The sequence below is a fragment of the Macadamia integrifolia genome, unplaced genomic scaffold, assembly GCF_013358625.1.
Source record: "Macadamia integrifolia cultivar HAES 741 unplaced genomic scaffold, SCU_Mint_v3 scaffold2699, whole genome shotgun sequence".
Classification (NCBI taxonomy): domain Eukaryota; kingdom Viridiplantae; phylum Streptophyta; class Magnoliopsida; order Proteales; family Proteaceae; genus Macadamia; species Macadamia integrifolia.
In genome coordinates, this window is record NW_024868896.1 from 16,921 (window position 1) to 22,560 (window position 5,640).

The window sequence follows — 5,640 nt, forward strand, 5'->3', positions numbered from 1 at the left end:
TGCCAAAAATGCTCTCGATCGTAAATAGGCCAATTTTTACCAGTTTTGACCCAGAAACCCGCACCACCTATTAATGATGTATTAAACCACTCCATGCATACCAAGCTGCTCTGTTATCTCATCGGTGACACTGGACACTGCCATATCATCATTTTCATCCACATCACCCAAACTGGCCACGTCATCACCGCCACGTGGCTGAGTTGCCAACAAGGGCAACCATAAAACAACAGAACCTCTGTCCCATGTGGTTAAACACTACTCCCATAAAGATGACAATGACGAACTACGCAAGTGGAATCCTTCTACTGAGATCTTATGCAGCTTCTTACTCTAGGGTTTCCTCTCTTTCTATGCACTTGCTCTTATGAGAAAGCTGTGCTCCCAAAACCAATAAGGCATTAAAGTAATGGTTGCAAGGACCGTCAGTATTCTATTTATAATAGAATCCCTAAAATCCTATTCCACTCTCACAATGGAAAGAGTTAGGAGTTTCCTAATCAGAGTGGGTCTATAATTGCTTGGGCCCAATGGATCAATTGATATCAGTTAAGCCGACATAAAAATCCTAACACCTACACCACCTAAGGATAGTAATTAAGTAATCACCATTTTAGAATTAGGGCAATAAATAATGAAACTTTCTTCTTTTGACATATTGAGTACTGTTTGTAGCAGACGTTGTTACAACAGAATTTGTAATTTCTCTTTTTTATTCAATATCAAACACCTATTTTTTATTCCAAGAAGAAAATAGGAATGTATTAGTTAAATAAAATTGACAAGCCATCATTTAGTTTGCATTGCCTTCAAGGCACAAGACTTTAAAACACCTAGGTCCTTACTATTTTGTACACAAAAATAAGCTTTTGATGGAGTAGTCCAGTTCCATTCTCCAAGGGAAAGTGACCCATGGCCACATCAAAAAAATTTTCCTAAGCATTAATTTTTCAAGTCCAGTTAGATCAGTCAAAATACTGTGCACTTCCCATCCCTTCATAACAACCGCTCGTAACCCGATTAGAAGTCCCATTGCCACTGCGTCAATATCATCTCCTATCATGACAAAATCAACAAGAGAGAATAACCAACAGGGATGAGCAAAAACTGCTATAGCCCATCCAAAATTGTTCAAAGATGTGTTAGACACAGCAGTCACTATGAGCACATTGCCCGAGCAAGGAGATATTAGTTTCCCTGAAGCATCTAGGGGTTCCAAGGGGTCCATTATTTCCACATGTGGTTGAGAGGACTTAGAGTTCATTAATGTAGATCGAAAGACGTGCATTTTAGATAGCCATACATTCACCTGGTATATGACATGTTCTGGCTTAGGGGTTTGAGCCCCCATAATTACCTTGTTCCTATGTGACCACTTAAAATAACATGTTATAACCAATATGTTGAAAAAGGAAGATAATTCATTAGAGGACAAATTACAAGAGTTAAAAAAGTACATTATTAACCTGAAAACCATGGAAAAAGAAAGTTTACCAAGCTTTAAACCTAAAGGCCCAGCGGCCCAAATTCTTTGAGAAAATTCACAAGTAAAGAAAACATGGTAAGAGTTTTCCTGCTTATTGTGACATAGACCACATGTAGTGTCTACATCCATCCATTTACACAGGGAACCCTTGGAAGGGCTTCCATCCATAGTCAGTCTCCAAAAGAACAACTTAAATTTGGGAGGAAGTTAGAGTTTCCAGAAAAATCGCCACCACTGAGAGCAGGGCGATAAGCAATAACACCTGTTATAACATCCATTGGTGTTAGTAAAAGAATTATTCAAGAGATATGTAGCAGCAATCTTGGTGGTTAGGATCCCTTTTTTGGAAGCATGACACCACCATTTGTTAGAATTAGAAGAGATGGGGACAATAACAGCATGGCTAGAAATTTGATCAGGAAAAACAAATCTTAGTAAACCAGAATTCCAACAATTATTGAAAATGAAACTACTAATCAACATCAACTAAGGAGAGAGGGAATGATTACCTGATAGATGGTCTATGAAAATATTATTTGATTTGAAAATCCAAGGATCATACCAAAAATAAGTATTATTCCCATTACCAATTTTCCTATGTACCATGTTTTTAAGAGCATGAATAATACTTACAATAGCATTCCAACAAGGAGAACCTCTGGTTTTCAAGGTTCATGTGTCAAACACAGACCTTTGTGGAAATACTTAGCTTGGAGCAAGCGAGCCCATAGACTTTGCGGGCTTGAGAGAAGTCTCTATCCTAGCTTAAGGAGAAGCACCTGGTTTTGAGTTGCTGAATCTCGAAGTCCAAGGCCTCCCAAAGATTTGGGTTGACAATTTTTCTTCCAACCTATAAGATGTGCTCTGTTACGAGATGGGGAGTCACCATTCCACAAGTGTAGGTAAATGGAGTCTAATTTCCTGCACAGGGACTTGGGAATGGCAAAATAGTACACTCAATAGGAAGGGATGGAAGCAAGAGCAGATTGAATGAGCACCTGTTGTCCAGCATACGAAAGGAGGGAAGCCTTCCAAGAGGAAAGCTCGCCCTCCACCCTATTAACAATGGAAGAGAAATTAACTCTCTTAGATCTGTGATGGAAGAGTCTTGTGCCCAAATAAATGGCATCAGGATCCATCTCATTAATACCAATTACCCTACAGAGTGAAGTCCTAAGGTCCATGGGCACATTACAACTAAAAGCAAGTCCACTTTTAGAGAAGTTAATGGACAGACCTGACAAATTAGAGAACAGATCAATGATGCATTTCACAGTAGATAAGTCATCAGGGTTAGCTCAACAGAAAATAAAAGTGTCATCTGCAAAAAACAGATGAGAAATTTCAGGGGCAAACCTAGAAATCTTAATTCCATTGAAAATATTAAGGCTTCTATAGGTATAGAGGAGATGAGAGAGTCCCTCCATGGAAATAATAAATAGAAATAGGCTAAGAGGGCAGCCCTGACTGATCCCTTTAGAGGCTGAGAAAAAAATTAAAGGCACTGCCATTGAATTTGATGGAAAAGGTCGGAGTTGAGATAATGGTGCCAATAAAAAGATTCCATTGAGGTCCAAAACCCAAAAAATAAAAAATGGAAAGCAGAAAATTTCATTCCATCCAGTCATATGCCTTGGCCATATCTAATCTAATTGCAACAAACCCTTTTTTACCTTTATTCCTCTTGAGAAAATGAAATATTTCTTGGGCAATGATGATGTTGTCCGAAATGTGCTATCCAGGAACAAATGCAGCTTGGCAAGGGGATATCAACTCGGGCAAGAGGGTTTTAAGGCGGTTAGCTAATGGTTTTTTTCAGAATCTTGTAAGAGGCATTACAAAGACTGATAGGTCTAAAATCAGAGACCAAAGAGGCATTATCTTTCTTGCAGATCAGGCAAACGAGAGTGTGGTTAGTGCCAAGTGGGAAGAAAGCATCAGAGAAAAACTAGTGAACAAAAGAGGCAACTTTAAAGGAAACAAGGTCCCAAAATTTTTGGAAAAAAATGGTCTGGAAGCCATCGGGGCCAGGGGCTTTGAAGGCACCAATGGAGAATAAGGAAGATCTGATTTTCTCAAGGGAAGGGCAAGAGATCAAGTCATTCACAGAGATATTAGGGGAAGTGGGAAACAAGCATTCGATGAAGGAAGGGTCAAGGGGCTTAGAAGAGGTAAAAAGAGACCCCAAGAAAGTCGCAAATTCATTTGCAATGAGGGTAGGATTATCAATTCAAACACCAGCATTAGAGACAATGGAAGAGATTTTGCAGTAATGGAAGTTAACCCTATCCATAGAGTGAAAAAATTTAGTGTTCTGATCTCTGTCGATGGGAAAGGAACGGCAAGATTTTTGGTGCCAAAAGGATTCTTCAGGCTCTAGAATCCACTCAAGTTGGTTTCAAAGAGAGGAAACAGACTCCTAGGGGGGGAAGTTGGTTTTCTAGCTCCAGCAAATGATGAAACAAGAGGTCCTTGAGGTGGTTGATATAGCCGAATACCTCAACATTCCATTTTTGAAGAAGCCGACTAAAACATACCAGTTTAAAGGGTAAGGATCCTGAGTCAAGATTTTTCCATTTTTCAAAGCAAAAGGGGAAGAAAAGGGGATGGGAAAACCAAGCATGTTTGTAGTGGAACAACTTATTGGTTTTGATCTGAGTACTGGAAGTATTTAGAATGATAGGGTTGTGTAGGTATCACGGACCTCCGCCAGGATTGCGATGTGGTGTGTAGCGCATGTACACACGCTAGGGTTCGACCCTAATATGATGAGATAGTATCCCCTGGTCATCAGAATGTCAAGGGGGGGATACACGTTATGGGTAAAAGGGAGTCGCCACCTAGAAAAGGGTCTAGGACCCATAAATGTCTCCTCCAATCAAGGGAGAGGGACTAATGACTCTGATGGATAAAGCTGGTTTGCACCAAGATTCTGGACAAGTGTCAAGTGACAGACTGGGAAGGTGTTAGGCACCCAGTTTGCCCAACCCTATGGCCGGTCTCTTTTTGTTTGACCAAAATTTGTTTGTACCCTACTAACTAGTCCTAAATCTAAGTCATTGAAAACCCTAAACTAGATATCTAAGCATGGCATATGAAAACCCTAAACCAAGTGTCTAAATTATGCTAGCTAGGTTATGATGCAAATAATGAAATGATTACGCTAATTAAAATTTAAAAACCCTAAATGATTTAATTAATGTATTATGAGTCTTAGATTAAGCTAATTAAATAAGCCTAGACCTAGAATTAGTTGAGCAATTTGTGAAACCCTAAATTGAACTAACTCAATTAATTAAGCCTGACCTAGATGGATGATCAATGAATTTGTGAGATCCTAAATTGAATTAATTAAAATGGTTAATCTCAATCCCTAGTAATCTGTGAAATAAATTATTGCAATCCTACTTAATCTAATTGGTAAAAATATTTATAAATTAAATGAGATCTAATTAATTTATAAAAGTGAAATGGATTAATTACATTAAATGAATGCATTTTTACTAATCTACCTAATCTAGTATAGGAGGATTAAACTAAACCTAAGGTTTAATTAAATTAATTATGAAACCTAATTGGACTAATTATGTTTACCTTGAGCTAATCCTAAGATGAGTAAAATATTTTTCAAAACCCTAGTTAAGCTAATGAGAAGAGAATCTTTTAACTAATTAATCTAGTTAATTATCCTACATTAAATAACTAATTAGTTGATTGATTAAAATAAACAAACCACTAGAGGGAAAAAGATTGGTAATTACACAAGTTTAATAAATTGAATTGAATGAAGAAATCAAATGCAGTGATTTAAAAAGCTAAATTAACAAACCACAATTAAATAAACAACAGTTGAAATGACTAATTACATTAACTACGTTACTTTAATCAATCTAGATTAGTACTACATTAATGTGAGTGAGGGTTGGAGTACAAAAAATAGGAGATAGTAGGAAAACCTAAATCCCTAATATGCACCTAATGCTACGAGCCGGTTTGAAGGGCCAGTCACGCCGGTACTGACCTACGTCCTAGACTACGGCCCATAGACCCATTTGTTGATTCAAAACCCTAATTTAATAGAAATTAGTAAAACCCTATGGTTATCATATGATTAAAAAATAATGAGCAAAACCCAATCGGTTTCAGCCCCTGAT